This window comes from Notamacropus eugenii, chromosome 2 (assembly GCF_028372415.1).
Source record: "Notamacropus eugenii isolate mMacEug1 chromosome 2, mMacEug1.pri_v2, whole genome shotgun sequence".
Lineage (NCBI taxonomy): Eukaryota > Metazoa > Chordata > Mammalia > Diprotodontia > Macropodidae > Notamacropus > Notamacropus eugenii.
The window spans coordinates 242,612,210-242,629,396 of NC_092873.1; the positions used below are offsets into that span (position 1 = coordinate 242,612,210).

Genomic DNA, 17,187 nt, shown 5'->3' on the forward strand with positions numbered 1-17,187 from the left:
TTCAGTGGGGGAGTTTGAAACCATTCCCTCCCTCCACCACATATAGAAGTCATTTTTTCTTCCTAAATCAGCCCCAGTATTTTTTTTTCTCACCTTTCTTTTCCAAACAAGCAATTGATATAATATACAATAACCCAGGTAGAATCCTGAGAGTGGGCTGATTTCTAAAAGGATATGTATGTGATTATACATATATATACATATATACATATATGTACATATATACATATATAATACATATATAATACTTTATGAGTGTGCGCAATACATATGTTTACATACATACATTCGGTATATATACCTGTGTAGACTCATATAAATAAATTCTATTTTATATTATACATAAATTTCCATGCACATACGTAAAATCATATATACGCATTTACACATATGACATATATATTATTTATTAGAGCTTTGGGGATAAGATTTTTCCCACTCTCAGAATAAATTTCATCCATTCTCAAGATTATAGCTGTTGTTTTAATTACCTGTTAGGAAGTTAGATAAAATACACGTGCAAACACACATGTATATTTTTATAACAGCCAAGAACTGCATAGGAGATAGTTGTGTGTGTGTTTGTATACATCAAATGACTTGTTCTTTTTACTATATAAGTTCTTTAAAAGCAATGTGCCATCAAACAGTGACTAAAACATGAGCCTAGAGGCAGGAAAACCTGGATTTAAAGTCATGCCTCTGATACATACTGATCGTATGACCCTGGACAAGTCACTTAACTTGTCATTGCTCCAGGCAACTCTCTAAGATTTTAAGTTGTAGAGGAGGGATAAACCTGCATTGGTTGAGTACATTTTTCTCACCCAGGAGTTCCCTGTACCTATGAAATTCCAAGTTCAGTTCCTACTCATATACATATATATGTGTGTGTATGTGCATGTATATATATACATACACACATATGTGTGTATATATAAATTCTTTAAATACATAAATATATGTGTGTATAATATATATACATGTATATATATTATACACACATATAGGATGGCGAAGGGAAGGGGAAAATTATTTAATGCCTACTATGTGCCAGGCACTTTTCTAAACAATTTACAAATATCTCACTTAATCTTGGTGCAGTTTTAAGCTGTTAAAGCTTATATTACATTAAGCTATTAAAGCTTAAAGCTATAATATTTTTGGGATACTCATATATGTATGATATGGTATGGTGTGTGTGTGTGTGTATAAAATCTAGTTCTTTTGATTTTCATTCCAATGCCCAAAAAGCATATATGTGTAGATATTTATTTAAATTAAACTGAAAAACTTTATTATGCTTTAGAAGATTCTAAGGATAGAAAGAAAGGAAGGAAGGAAGGAGGGAGGAAGGAAGGAAAGGAAGGAAGGAAGGAAGGAAGGAAGGAAGGAAGGAAGGAAGGAAGGAAGGAAGGAAGGAAGGAAGAAAGAAAGAAAGAAAGAAAGAAAGAAAGAAAGAAAGAAAGAAAGAAAGAAAGAAAGAGAAAGAAAGAAAGAAAAAGACTAGTTCTCAAATTTTTTGGCTTTAGGACCCCTACATATTTTTAACAATTACTGAGTATTCTCTCAAGAGACCTTTTGTTTATGTGGGTTATATTTATCAATATTTGTTGCATTCAGAATTAAAGCACATTCATAATATTATGAAAATAGTTTTGGCCTGGAGCCCCTCAGGTCATTTTGGGGACCCCCAGGTATCCCCAGACCATACTTTGAGAACTACTAATCAGACTATGTGATGTGAGAGTGTTACACATCAGCATCTGATTTTTAGTGTTTCAGTATTCCATCTTCATCCTCATCACCTCCTTTTGGAAGCTTTTACTAATTCCTACCCATTAGCATTTTCTCCCTTCTCTAATTATGTTGCATTGCACTGACTTAGGGACATAAATCTTATATCTCCCCAGTGAAATGTAAGGTCCTTGAAAGCTGGAACAATCTGGGGTTTTTGTTTTAATTTTGGAGGGTCTTGTCTTTGTATTCTTGACTCCTCCTACAGTGTCTTATACAAAAGTGCTTAATAAATGCTTACTGAATGAACTGCCCCCCCCCCCCCATCATTTCCCATAGTAGCAGGAGAAAAGGACTAAAGTTTGGAGGGACTGAAGAATGTTACAAATGGACTTCTTATAAAAAGCCTTATTTTGATTTCATTCTCTATTTGCAATTATCACAATAGAAAACACAAAGGGGGAGAAAATTTAAGAAATAATGTAAACGAGCATATCTGGAACAGAAGCAGATAGTAAAGACCCTAATAAAAGTATGGAGAAAAAATGGTCTTGTATTTTATGTTGTTGATGATCAACTATGTATCAATGTAGAGGCAACTAGATGGCTCAGTAGATAGAGGGCAGGGCTAAGAGTCCAGAAGACCTAAGTTCAAATTTGGTCTCAGACATTTACTAGTTGTATAACCCTAGACAAGTCATTAATCTTTGTTTGCCTTAATTCACTGGAGAAAGAAATGACAAACCACTCTGGTATCTCTGTCAAGAAATCCCCATAGCATGATATGGTCCATTGGGTCACAAAGAGTGGAACACAACTGAACAACAACATGTATCAATGGCAGATTTAGGAGAGTGCTGTATTCTGTGTTAAAGAATTAGTTCATCTCTATGATCCTGGCCTATTTACTTCATTCATTCCACTAATGCTTTATTTTTAAGCCTAGACAATGTATAGAGCACAGGTGCTAAGCCATGGGAGATTTAGATACGATTGGCCCCTGACCTAAGATACTTTAGAGCAAGGGAGGAGGGATCAATCAATTGTATGCAGATGACTATGATACCCAGATAATAAATGCATTGGGGGGGGGGGGGGCAAAAATTGAAGTGCTAAGTGAGATCTGATAGGGAAGAAGGTCAGAGGAGCAGATTCAGAAAAGACTTAATAAAAGAGATAGCACTTGAACTTTCAAGAATGTCTAGTGCAACAATGCTTCATCACACTAGGAAATCAACAGAGGAGAGAAAGTATTCCACAGAGGTGGAAAAGTGTGAAAAAAGGCCTAAAGCATAGAGTGCCTAGAATGTGTGGGGCAATATAATCAATACATTTAGCATTGTATGTAGTGTGTTAAATCAAGCCAGCCACTGTGCTAAGCACCAGAGATAGGTGAAAAAAAAAAAAAAAAACACGGCCCCTGCCCTCAACAAACTTGTATTCCAATGGAGGAGACACTACGAAGAAAGCTATATACATACCAGATGTATAAAGTAGATTTAAAATGTTAAGACATCTAACTGATGCAAGCATGAAAGACAGGAGGAGTTGTAAAAAAGAACAGTGAGAAAGACTTGTTAGTAGGCTATAGCTATAATCCATATAGATACTAATTTGTGGCAGCCCTGGGATTAGAGAGGTAGAGACCCATAGAAGAAAAAACATTGGGAAACTGTATGTTAAAGGTGAGGCAAAGTGAAGCATCGAAGATAACCTTTTAAAAACACTTTTTATTGACTTATCAGTTAACTTTACTAGAAAATAATAACCTTAAAAATCTGTCTGGTTCTTCAGGAAGGTTTGCTTTTTTTTTCTTTCTGTTTTTCCCCCTAAACAAAGATGTTATCTAGTGCATTTTGTTAAATGAATGTATTTCTTTAAAATAAGTGGAAACAGCCAGCTTTTTATTTGGTGGATGTACCAGGAAACAGTGAGTGACATTTCCCTTCTTTTCAAACGTTAGAAATTGGTCTTCTTTAAAGCCCTGAAATTGACTCAGTAAAAAGAAAAACACCCCTTTTTCATTTTAAAGAAATTCTATAGATATAATGAATCAACAAAGAACGAAAAAACAAACCCAACCACACTAAGGTCTCTGAAAATGGAAAGAAGTGTTGTGAGCTAGAGGACAGTAGCTCTGGGTATTTTTGTTTTTTCACTTTTTTTCCCCAGGGGCTGTAATTTGACTGCTCTCTTTGGCTCTGCTCCAGAGACAAGTCCAAGTGCTTAATCTATGTCTCATCCCAACCCCACCGAGTCCCCACCCGCTTTTCCACCTTTTATGCCCCGGGGGAGGTGGCGGGGAGAGTGGGGGGGAGGGAAGGGGCAGCCAAATCAGTTGCCTCGTGTTACTGAAGGCTGAGCCCTGAACCAGGGAGGGGTGGGCTGAGCTGGAGCAGCAGCAGCAGCAGAGAGCACTGGGGCTGGGACTGCAGGAGCTCGCGGAAGAGTGAGGAGGAGGGGAGGGGGTGATGGGAGGGTGGTGGAGGGGTGGCGAACGTAGCTTAGTAACAACAGCAGTAGCCAGAGGAAGAGGAAGTTTGGAGTCCCAGCTGCTGCCGGAGCGGCGGCTGCTGCTGCCGCGGCTGACTGCCTCCTGCACTTTACAGCGAGCCCGAGCCGCTTGCGGGGCGCACTGGGGACCTGGCCACCTCCAGGCTGCGCGCTGCCCGCTGGGACGCCGCCTGAGGCTGGCTGGGCTAGGAGAAGAGCGTCCTGCCCTCAGTCCACTCCTCGCCCGGGATACCTGCAAGAGCCTCGGTGGCGGCGGCCTTGGATGCCCGCATTGGGGCATAGCCCCCCACTCCCCGGCGGAGGCTGCCCGGCTCCGGTGAGTAGGGACTCTCAGAGGCTTTGTTTGGACGCCGGGCTGCAACTTTTCCCTTGATGTCGGGAACTGGAAGAAGGCTCCTCTTTCTCCCTTCTAGCTCCTGAACCCTCGGGTCATGGGCTAAGCACTGAAGAAAGGGGATCCCGAAGGGAACGCTTGCAACCTGGCTAAACACCCTTAAATCTGCAAATGGAGAAGTTGGGGATGGTCTCGGGGATTTTTTCTACAACCCCCCCTTCCCCCCCCCCCCACTACTACCACCACCACCACCACCACTACCACCACCACCACCACCACCACCACCACCACCACCACACTCACGCTAATCGTGGGGCTGGTGTATCGGTCTTGAGGGGCCGGAGAAGATGTCTTCTGTGGGCGTGGATTAAAAAAATGTATTTGGAGGGGGTGGGAAATATCATTCAACCCAAGGAGGTATCAAGTGAGATAACCTGTGTCAACGATCAAATGAGATAACACTTGTAAAGTGTGTTGCAAATCTTAAAGCTCGACGTAATTACTAGCGATTATTACAAAGGGGGGCTAGAATTTGGAGGGGCGTGGAAAGATTGGGGGGTGGGGAAGGGGTGAGACTTCACGTTCGGGAACACCACTCCCACCATTCCGAGACGGGTTAAAGAGAACAACCTTGACCCTAGCTCTGCGATCCCCACCCCCTTGCGCTGCCCGGGGCCACCTGGAGATTAGTAGATGCCTCAGCTCTCGGGTGCCCCAGTGCTTTAACTTTCAGTCCCAGCGAGTGAAAGGGCTGCTGTCTCCTAAGAGAAACATTATCTATTTGGATCTACTCATACTACAACAGCGACGGCAGGAACAGCAAACAAACCCCTCTGTCTTTCTCTTCCTCTTCTCCCCCGCGCCCCCCCACCCCGCCCCCATCCACAAAACTCTGGGCCAGCTTTCCGACATCCTTCCTACCACTTCTGGCATCTTCCCTGACCACTAAGAGGCTCCCGGCGTTTGTGTGTGGAAGAGTACACAGTCTTCCTAGTCTCCCCAGGGGGGAGGTCTAAAGCACCGGAGCTCTAACTTAGAAGACACAAGCGTTTGCCATAAAGGAGTGTTCTTGATTGCAAGCGATTTATCGGTGATAACACTGTTCAGGAAGAATGATGTGTGTGGTTTGAAAAAGCTGAAAGCATCGAGTACCTCTCATTGGAGGTAAAGAGTTACACCTGGCTCGCTTCGGCTTCATTCAACTTTCTGACATTTGAGCGGGGAGATGGGGGTTCCTTAAACAATGCTTAGCCAGCCCCTTTAAAGCAGCTACTGATCTACAAGAGACAGGGCCAACTTTTTCTTTGTGTGCTCTTAAGAGTTGAATTCTTAAGCTACATCTAGTCATGATTTTTCCCTTATGCTCAGAAAAAAAAAAGTACTGCATTTCACATCTCACTTATTAACTGTGCGGCCGGTCTTCATGTATTGAAGTTTGTTTTGTATAATCTATATTTTGTGAAGAATAGCAGGACTCTTTTATACTACAAGTTGGTAAGTTTTAGTGGAGACTGGATGGAAAGACAAACAGCAGCAAGACTGGATCCCATAAAAAGGAAATTGATTTTGAGAAGTCAGTAATAAGTGACGTCAGTCTTAATGTCAATCAGTTAGTTAACAAACAGTTATACAGTGCCTACTATTCCCCAGGCATAGTGCCAAGCCCTGGGGCTACAAAGAAAGGCAAAAGATAGTCCCTGCCCTGGAAAAGCTCAAGATCTAATGAGAGGTGAAAAGAAAGTTGGGGGTTTTTTTCCTTCCTAAGGAAAGAGGATGTTGTGTTTCTGGATTTTGAGAATTGGTGAAATCCCTTAAATTAAACTTTGTGGAACTACCTCTAATGCTGACTATCCTTCTGACCTCTTGCAAGTTCTTGAAATTCCCTGGGCCTCCTTTTCCTCATATAAAATGAAGGGGTTGATTGGACTATATGGTCTCCAAGGTCTTTCCTAGCAGTTGACCTTAGATCATGTGATTCTTGCCTCTTCTCTATAGTCTGGAATATAATCTCTTCACTTTATCCTAACTTCCTTCAAAGCATAGTTCAGATGCCACATCCTACACAAGGTGTTTCATGACTTTCTTCACACACCTTCTATAGCAACTGGCCTAATAGTTAATACTTTTGAGTCCTTCAAATTACTTTGCACTGGGATCATTTTACAGAGGAGAAACTGAGACCCTGAGACATCAAATGATTTAGCTCAGGTTAGGCTCCAGGTCTGGAATCAGGAAGCTGTTCAGGCGTTTCAGTCCTGTCTTACTCTCTGTGACCCCATTTGAGGTTTTTGTGGCATTGTTACTAGAATTATTTGCCATTCCCTTCTCCAGCTCATTTTACAGGTAAGGAAACTGAGGCAAATGGTATTAAGTAGTTTGTCCACAGTCACACAGCTAGTAAGTGTCTGAGGCCAGACTTGAACTCTGGAAGATGAGTTTTCTTGATTCCAGGTATGGCACTCTATCCGCTGCCCACTGCCTGTTTGACCTGAGTCAAAACATTTAATGTCCCTGGACCTTAGGAAAACTTGAGTTCAAATTAGACCTGAGATAATTGCTATCTGTGTAACCCTGGGCCCACCCACATCACTGCTTCCCTCCCCTCCACTCCCATACACAACAGGTCACTTTTGGCTTCCCCAGATCATCCACATAGAGACCCATAGTATAACTCCTGCTTTGTAGAAGTAGACAAAGGAGTTATTAGGCACTTACTCTTTAATGTGATAAATATATGTCATCAGGGTAATTCATGTCTTAAGTCCTACTTTTCCTCAGTAGCAACCCTCCTCCCTGCAATGAATTACATGGATAATGACTTCACCACTTCAGTTTTACTACTTCTGTAATAGGTTGACATTGTAATTCAAAGAACTTGGCTAACTTTCAGGGCTGCTCCAGCATAGAGTGAAGTGGCAACATCATAGAAAACACTTTGGGGTTTTTTTTTCAGCTGAAAGGAAGTGACTGCACTAGGGAGAACAACTGCATTAATTGGCTGGAAACAAGAGTGTTCTTTCTCACTCTCCCCATACTCACACTCCAACTGGTTTTCAGTGCTTCCAACTTATTGGTACAAATTTCTAGGAGTGCCTGCTGTTCAAAATTTAAATATATGTATATATATGTATATATGTATACATACATATATCTAATTTACAAAATTACTTCATGCCAAACCAAATCTGGCTTTTAGCAATTCTGGGAACTACAAGCACAAAATATACACAGACACAGTACATATGTACACAGTATATATGTGCACACCTAGATGCATGTGTGTGCGCACATAACATGTTTATAAACATATATGCATATATGTATGTGTGCATTGCATTTGTAAACACACATGCATATATGTTCACATGTAAAAAATCTGTGAGGAAGGAAATAAGCATTTATTAAGTACATACTATGTGCTAGGCTTTATGCTAAGCACTTTACAAATATTTAATTTTACACACACACATATACATATATTTGACCTCTTTGTAAAATTTCTTTTGATTTTAAATGATCTTTTCACCCATTTGCATAAGATCTTAGAATGGGAAAGGATGTTGGAAATTCTCTTCTTTGGTTCCATCATTCTTTTCAGCTTAGAGGCAAGGAAACTGAGCCCTGAAGAGACAGGAACCTAAAGTTTCACAGCTACTTAGGAATCCAGGTCTCTTGCTCATTAATAAATAAGAAATATGAAGAAATGTAAGAGACTGGGAACTCCCTCTTTCCCCAGTGTTGTGATGCCTTTTCTTGCAACTAAAATAATAATGAAATAGACTTGCTAATTTTTACATGGTGGACATACACACCTTTATGTGCAATTTACTTCCCCAATGTATGGGAAAATTCTCATTTTATTTGATCTTTCAGTGCAGGGGGAAGAAATTCAATGAAAAGAAGTAGACTTTCTAGGCAGTTCAATAAAATCTCATTTTTCCACTAAGAAATTAAATTTTTAGCTTTTTTTATTCTAAAAAAAAATTATTCTCTCTAACAAAACATCTAAGTACATGGTGTACTGAGTGGAGTGCTAGGTTTGAAATCAGAAAGATCTTCTCTCAGAAGCAGACTCTGTGAACCCAGAAAAGTCACTTAAGTGCTCTCATTCCCAGTTTCTTCATTTGTAAAATATAGTAATAGTGCCCACCTCATAGGATTATTGTGGGGGTCAAATGAGATAATATATATAATGTGCTTTGAAAATGCTAAAATACTATTATAAAGTTAGTTATTATTATCATGAATGTAGATTTCTTAGTGTGTTTAATGCTTCATCCCTTTGGGCCAGCAATTTAAAATCAAGGCATTTACTGGACAAAACCTAGAAAAACAACAAAAGATGATTGTGTATTGTAGACAACCATAATATTGTTTTGTTGGCACATTGTTAAAGAACGAAAACTTGGATTGAAAATCACTCATGCATCCAGAGCTATCGAGTTTTGGCTCACCCACTTGACTATGCAGACATTTCTACTTAAGAACTGAATACTTTATCATCCACACACTAATTAAGTAAGGCATCAACACAGATCATGGAAAATCTCTGGTATATCTGCATAACTGGGGCGGGGTCAAAGTTTATCTTGCAAAACTGGGTAGCATGGAGACTAGATGGTTCAAATGAACTCCTCTTCAACCTAGATTATCTGTCCTCCCATTAAAAAAACTGATTGTTCATCTAAACTAGTTTTCATGGTGTTGAGCCAGAATATGCCTTTTTAATCTGAGCACATAGAGTTCTCAGCAGAGTACATCATGAATTGGTATTTTCCAAGTGTAGTTTTAACTAGTTCTTCTGGCAGATGGTGAACTGCTGCTAAACAACTAGAATTGATTGGATGTTATATTTCTTCACTTTTTTATTTATTAAAATTCTTAGGAAAAATACACTTCAATATTTATTCATCTTTCTCCCCTTCCCCCTCCATTCACAGACAACCCTCCCCCTCCCCAAAAGGAAACCTCATCTGCATGGGGCAGCTAGATGGCAAAATGTATAGAGTACTAGGTCTAGAATCAGGAAGACCTGAGTTCAAATTCAGCCTCAGACACTTCATAGCTGTGTGATCCTGGACAAGTCACTTCACCCTCTTTAACTCAGTTTCCTCCTCTGTAAAATGAACTGGAGAAAGAAATAGCAAACCACTCCAGTATCTTTGCCTAGAAAACCCCAAATAGAGTTACAAAGAGTCAGACATAATTGAGCAACAAATAGGAATAAGTAACATTTTTAAAAATTATCATGATAGAAATCCTCAGGCCAAAAGACCTTGTCATTTTAACCAATGTCTAAAATATCATTACCTTAAATCTTTGATATAGCAGATAGTAACTTGGGATCATAGAACTTCTCAACTGAGAGAGGCATTAAAGGTCATCTAGTCAAATTCTCTCATTTTTTGAATGCAAAAACTGAGATTCATTTAGAGAAAGTGACTTGCCCAAAGTCAGGAGGATAATAATTTCTAGTAATTAATTTGCTGTTTAATAATTCACTCTTTCTATTGGTCTGCAATAGGGTATCAGTAAAAAATTACCTCCAAGAAACCTCTGGTATACTTATTACTTAAATATTGTTCATACATTTGGTCATTAGCAAAAAAATTGTCTTTGGAGTGGAGGAAAACTTAAAATGCTAGGTTCTTCCAGTTTAATGGTCTCTCTTATACCTAGAAAAGTCTCAAGATAGCAGAGTGGGAGGAGGGAGAGAAGAAGCAGAAAATTACTTTTTACCATGATGTTGCCTATAGATTATACAGATCCTACTGAATTTATAGGAGTAGTCAGATCCCTTTATAGGTGGAACTCTCAAAATTATGGTGCCTTTTGCAATTCTACCTAAACTAGACTCTTTCTATACTTAAGTGGCCTACTGGATAAAATGTTGGTTTTAGAATCAAGGGAGACCTGAATTCAAATTTGGCCTAAGACACTTACTAACTGTGTAACTCTGGGCAAGTTACTTAACTTCTCTCAGCCTCAGTTTCCCCATATCCAAAATAGAGAAAATAAAATAATGGTACCTATTTCCAGATTTGTGGTAAGGAGCAAATAAGAATTTATCTAAAGCCCTTTATAAACCTGAGCACAATGTAAATAATAGCTGCTGTGTTGTTATTATAGTGTAAATAGTAATAATAATAATAATTTATGATTTCTGGTGGGCGACAATGTTAGAAGTGTCTTAGTAAGAAGTCTTAGTAAGTTCTGATGCAAGTTCATTTGTTCTTGAAAGGACTTAGATCTCATTTTAGTTTTCATTATCGTTTTCTTCTGGCAAATCTTAGTAATGACTTAGGTGAAAATTCTGTCATTCTTTGCCTGTTTGTACAATGCTGCTGTGTGGAGAGTAGAGTGGCAGAGGATAGAGAATGAATGAGTCTCTTGGGTATTTGGTCATACTAACATAAGCAGAGGATGAAAGCAAAGTTGCTTGTTTTGCACCTAGAAAACATTGCTGCAAAATGGCATTGTATAGAAATGTTTGCTGTGATGATGAAGCTTAAGGCTCTCTCACTATGGGACAGTCTCTGCCTTATCCAATCTGTTGGGACTCTGCCAATCAATTATGTGCACCTGTAATAATAGCTGTATTCAGTCAGGTTCAAATCTCACCTCTGATTCTTCCTGTCTGTACAACATTGGGCAAATCATTTAACCTGCCTGATCCTCAGGTCCTTCACCTGGAGAATGAGGTGACTGGCCTCTGAGATCCTCTTCCAGTTCTATGTCTGTGATCCAGTGTAGTATGGGAAGCTTTATTCCCTTTCTTTTCTTATGTGCCTTCTATTTCTGAATGAGTGTCAAATTGTTCTCACCAGAAATATTACATAGCTGTGTCTGTGATACCATATGGAGCTTCAGGCCCTTAATCTGTAGTTGCCTATAGTACAAATAATACAAGGTCCTCCCCAATGTAATTCTGATCTACCTTTCTATGCTCAATTCCCATGTGAACTTACTTCTCTTAATCTGTTCTACAGGCTCTCTCTTCTATATGCACTTTTCTCCCATTGTCTTTTATTAATGCCCTTTTCCTTACTTGCCAATATCCTTCCTACCCATCATCCACCAAGGACTTCAAAGGTCAAGCATGAAGTCTTCCATGGTTACCTCAGCTAGAAATGACATCTGTCTCAGCTTCTAAGGCATTTTTCCATTATTTATGTTAATGCTTAATATTTACTACATCAATATTTGCATACATATATATATACATATAGTAGGAGAGAAAAGGTTCCTTTACGGTGGGGGCCAGGTTCTAAAGAGCTTTTATTCTTCTCCTTCCTCATATACAAAACTCCTTGCAGGCGGTAGCTGCTAGATAAATGAATGGTCCACTATTATATGCTCATGTAATACTATACAGGTGAGAACCTTGGTGCATTGACTTAAAGCATAGTCGTGGTTAGTTTGCAGATTACATTTCCTTCCTCTGTTTCTTGGTATTCATATATCTGATGCAGAATGTGCTATAGACACTAAAAAGAGCCCCAATGATCACAAATAATAAAGGATGCTCAAGAAAGCCCTGGGCTTAGAGGTGAAAGAACTGAATTTGAATCTTGCTTCCAACATGATTCCTACCTTTATGACTGTGAACAAATCACTGAGATTCTCTTAACCTCAGCTGCCTTACCAGTAAAATGAAGACAATATAACTTATTCCTCTTCACATCCTTCACACATTCACTCTTCACACACATTCCTTAAAGTTTTATATGAATATGAGTTATATCCAGTCATTGGTGGTGGTGGCGGCGGTGGTGAAGGAAGTGAATGAAAATGTTCACCCTGGGTATTGAGGCTTTAATATTCTTGCCCTTCTCTAAGGAATAAAGTTAAAGTACTATTCTGATAAAGTAATTCCTTTTTGGCAACTCTCTATACAGATGCATGAATATTAAATGTATTTAAATGGCTTCCAAAGAGCAATAAAGACATTAAAGTGGTGTGAGCTTCCTTGTCTTTTTCTTGTCTTAATTTAATATTAATACTCTCTTTTTATCCTCCCCCATCCCAAGGGGCTAATCCTCTGGCTAACTAAATATGTCCTTTCTGACAATGAAATGGAAAGGGCTTCATTCTAATCCAGCACTTTCCTCCTCCTTTGGCAAGCTGCCAACAATGGCAGAGCTCTAAACAGTGCTCTCTTCCTATCCTCCCTAATTCTTCTTATTTTACTAAATAAAATGTCCCCAAATCCCTCTTTCTCCTGACAGTCTTCTAAATTCATGATCCTGGTCAGAATGTTGCATATGTTAAGTTTTAAGCAGCTGCTGCCCACCCCTAATGTTCCCCATCTCCTCCCTTAACTTCTCAGGATCTGGCTGCCCTAATGGAAGACCTTGGCAATAGTTGGGCTTGCTTAACAATAACAGAATGTGTTCATTAAAAAAAAAGATTTTGTTTATAGCAATCATAAAACTTAATTTCAATTTGTGACCAAAAAGTTTGAAGCCCCTAACATATTTGGAGCATAACCTTCCTCTTTACCCCTGCATCCTCTTGATAATTCTCCTTTTTTGAAATTCTGCAAGTCTTTCCCTTTCCCTCACTCCCATACCTACCCGTTCCATACCTGTTACTCACTGAAGCCTAAGCAAAGACCCTTGTCAGTTTCCCACTTGACCCAAATGAGTGCTGAAAGTTCCTCCCACCCTTTTCACAATGTACAAAGTTCAGTACTTTTATTTTTCCTCTTCCTACCTGGCACCTCCCTTTATCTTATCTTAGGATGAAAGGCCGTGGTGTTTTCTTAGCATTTCTTCAGGTGAATTCCTGATAGAACTGAATGGCAGCTCTCTAAGTAGAGAAGTGGAGGGCAATGCATATTGATAGGGATCTGGGGCTATGCTAATATAAGTGTGCTAGCATTATTTGATGCTGTCCCTGTGTTATGAATGGGAATCCAGGAAGCATGTGGAGGGAGAATATACAAGGGAGGCATAGTGAAGAGGTGAGGTCACAGGGAAAGGGGTGGAGGCTGATGGTATGCTGCCATTATGGCATTAGGGTTCTAGTGGTTTATGTGATTACAGACAGACCTCAAGTTCTAACATCTGGACTTCTCTTACAAGCTGCTGCTAAAGGAAAAGCTGTAATTCCTGGTGCAAGTGAACCTGAGCTTCCTCCCTTTTTTTCTGAACATAGTAAACTAAGTTTATGTGTCTGTATTACACTAGTTAAGAATAGATGTTTTAGAGAAAAGATTTAATCCTTGCTCTGCAATGACTTACATTAAAATAGAAAATAGAATAAGAACCTTATATGAAAACACTTTACACTCTTCATTTATTTAAAAAACACTATAAATAATGGCATAACTAGGTATAATATAACAACTAAAACCTAAAAAATATATAAGTAACTAAAGAAAATAACTCCCCTCCAAAGGAAAAAAACCATCTCTAAGTGATTTAAAAGGGTAGAAATTAAATGTGATAGAATATTTGGGATGTAAGGATACACAGTGCCTTTAAAATTAATTTTCATAGAAAACCCTTCTGCTGAACCATGAAGGTCCCTTTACACACTGACGTTTTTGTGGAATTTTAAGAAATGAATATATCAAGGGTGAGGCTGTCAGAATGATACAGATGTAGTAACAGAACATAAGGAAGTACAGCTCATTGGATTGGCTGAGAAATTCCGGCATGCATCTGGGGAAGTGATTTGGAGGCTAAATTAATTGTAAGACTTAGGAATACTCTCCCATTAAGCCATGAGGGAAAAAGAAAAAGTTTGGTGGTCTTGGCCTTTTTTCCTTCTTCTTGTTAAATGATAGCACTTAAATGATTTATTTTTTTTTCTTTTTAAAATTATGTAATCTCCATGTAGAGGTTATATAATGTCATTTTAGATGATCCAGAGTGCTGGGTGGGTTCTACTCTTTAAATTAAAGTGGCTGGAAAGTGTGCTGCTGAGCTATTAAATTGTTGAGGTATGTGATACAAGGACTGGGTCCCGAAAACAATCACTGTGATCCCTGTGGACCTGTTAACAGATTCAAATTGAAATCCCAACTCTAAAAACTTTTAAGAATAGAGATGATTTCAAAGAATAGTCCATGGTTAATAGGAAGTATCATGCTCTCATTTTTAAAATATTTTTTTCTTCTAAAACAATTTGGAAGAGAGAAATTGCTTTGACATGATTTATAAAATATTTTGTAAAATAGAAATTGTAATGCCAATTCAATTTCGTGTCTTAATCAACAGTAAACTAGAGGAACAGAGAGAATTTTGTTTTTATTTATATGATCTTCTACTATATGAAGCCACTTTCCTGTTTAATATATACAACTCCCCTGGGAGGAAGAGAAAGATTGATAATGCACTCACATTCATAGGTTGAGTTCCTGGAGAATGGCTGCTACTCCCTGGTCCTAAGGTACTTTGTGGGTCTGCTCTCAAACTGTAGTTCATGAGCCCCCATTGGTGAACTTCCTCTTAACAATCAACCAATAGACATAATTAGCTGAAAGCAAAAGGTTTTACTAAAATGGGACAGTAAGAATAGTAACTGTGAAACATATTCTCCATGAATCTAGGGTACACTCACTGACAATTACACACAGCATCCATGGGAAAAGTAATAGCAAGGTACACATGTAGTGAAGACATGTGGCCAAGACATTTCATAGTGCCAGTACTTGAGGGCCTCAAAATTCTTTCTCTCTTCATGGAATTCTCCCATTGCTCCCAAGGGATAGAAGAGTCACTGCAAGATTGGTTATTCAGAGAGGTTTCCAGGATCCTCTCCTTTCCCAAAAGCACTGCTCCTACTATAGTTACTAGATGTGCTCTAGTTTTAAGGGAGATTTACAAATGTAAGTACTCTATAGTTATCTGCCCTTAATTTATTTAAATTGAAATTCAATTCAACAAATATGTATTTTAAGTATCTACAATGTGCAAAGCACTGTAGTAGCTTCTAGGTATACCAGAACAAAACAAAATAGTACCTTTCTTCAAGGCATTCACATTCTCCTGGAAGAAGATAATACATTTAAGCATCAAATACTTAAGATGCTCATAACAAACTTTATAAAGTATGAGTGTAGTTTTGGTTTGTAATTTAAAGAGAAGGCTTTCCTGAAAATTTTTCTACATAATATTCACAAATTAATACATTCCAGTATGTGAAGACTGCACATTTCATGTCTAGTATTTGTATCCTCTATATACATACCACTCTGCTTCCATTGGTTTTGAGTTTCTGATATTATTTCATTTTTCAGCCATATCTTGGCAGTAGATGATATAATGAGTTTCAAATTACTAAAAAAAAAAATAATAATAATAATCCTAGAGGAAGAACTCTCCCAACAACATTTCTATTCCACTGTCCAGTCCTGGGTTCTTGAAGGCTATACCAACAGAGTACAAGCTCTGTCAAGTCTTAACAGGCTTTAAAGGCTTCAGGTGTGGGCTCAGCAATGAACTGAGTGTGTTTTTCCAAGAACAAGCCTAGATAAATTTTTTAAAAGGCTCATCTCCAGAAAGTTGGATGCCTGGTTACTTTAAAAAATAAAACAAAACTTAAGAACTGATGAATGCTATATACTAAGACATAAATGGGTTGTAATATGCATTACATATTGCATATGTAATGAATACTAACACTGATTAAATTATTAAATCTTTTGAAGAATTGAAAAAAGAATAATTGATTCTATATCCTATGTCATCTGAGAAATGAGAAGGGTTGGCAGGCTATCTTTCTACTGGTGAGACCCATATGAGAATTATGAGCAAATGTGAATGGGGGCAGGTGGGATGGGAGGGATAATAAAGGAGACAGCAGAAGGACTGAAAGAGGTTGGAAACTTAGTGGCAAAATAGCATTTCACAGGTTAAAACCATAGCCTTTGGTAGTTAAATGGAAGCTTAGCAATCTTCCAGGCTAACCCTCTCATTTAATGGATGATAAACTAAAGTTGAGAGTATGCGGTGCATTGTCCAAAATCAGATAACTGGGCAGTGACCTGTCAAGGTGTTCTGACTGTTAAACTGGAGCTAATTCTACCTTACCATACCTGTCCAGTGGTAACAGATACCTGTGGGTAGGGGTGGGAATACTTTGAGAAGCAGTCTGTGAAAAGGGACAGTCACAGAAATACTATCCTATGTGATACCTTTTGCCCCTTATGTTACCTTCAAGGTGGTATCCCTCACTCAAGCTGTCCACTTCTGGTTCCCACAGCTGAAGTCACAACCAAGTTCCTATGTGAAGACAATGCACTTCCCCTCTTCATGGCCCAGAAACACTTTGCTATTGTTTCTGCTTCTAGCTATCCTATTCTAATTCTGGGATGAAGCACTATATCTTATATTTAATTTTTTAAGGTATACAGCCTTAAAGGACCTTGGAGAAATTAGTCTGACATAAGTGTGGTAGTATATCTCTAAATTTTAATGCAGAGGCGAGGGATAAGGGAATAAGTACTTACTAAGTGCCTACTGTATATCAGGCCCTGTGCTAAGCACTTTGCAAATATCTTATTCAGTCCTCACAACAACCATGAGTAGAAGATTTATTATGATCTCCATTTTACAATCAAGAAGGCAGAAAAAGATTAAGTAACTTGCCCC

General features: G+C 38.7%; 1 protein-coding gene across 1 annotated transcript in view; it reads left to right on the top strand.

Moving 5' to 3' along the window:
- The first annotated feature begins 4,431 nt into the window (after positions 1-4,431).
- The window catches only part of PLEKHG1 (pleckstrin homology and RhoGEF domain containing G1), a 286,940-nt gene continuing 274,184 nt past the window's right edge, over positions 4,432-17,187 (top strand). The window contains exon 1 of the mRNA XM_072643694.1: positions 4,432-4,567. The gene's annotated coding sequence lies outside the window, so the exon portion shown is untranslated. The remainder of the gene's footprint in view (positions 4,568-17,187) is intronic.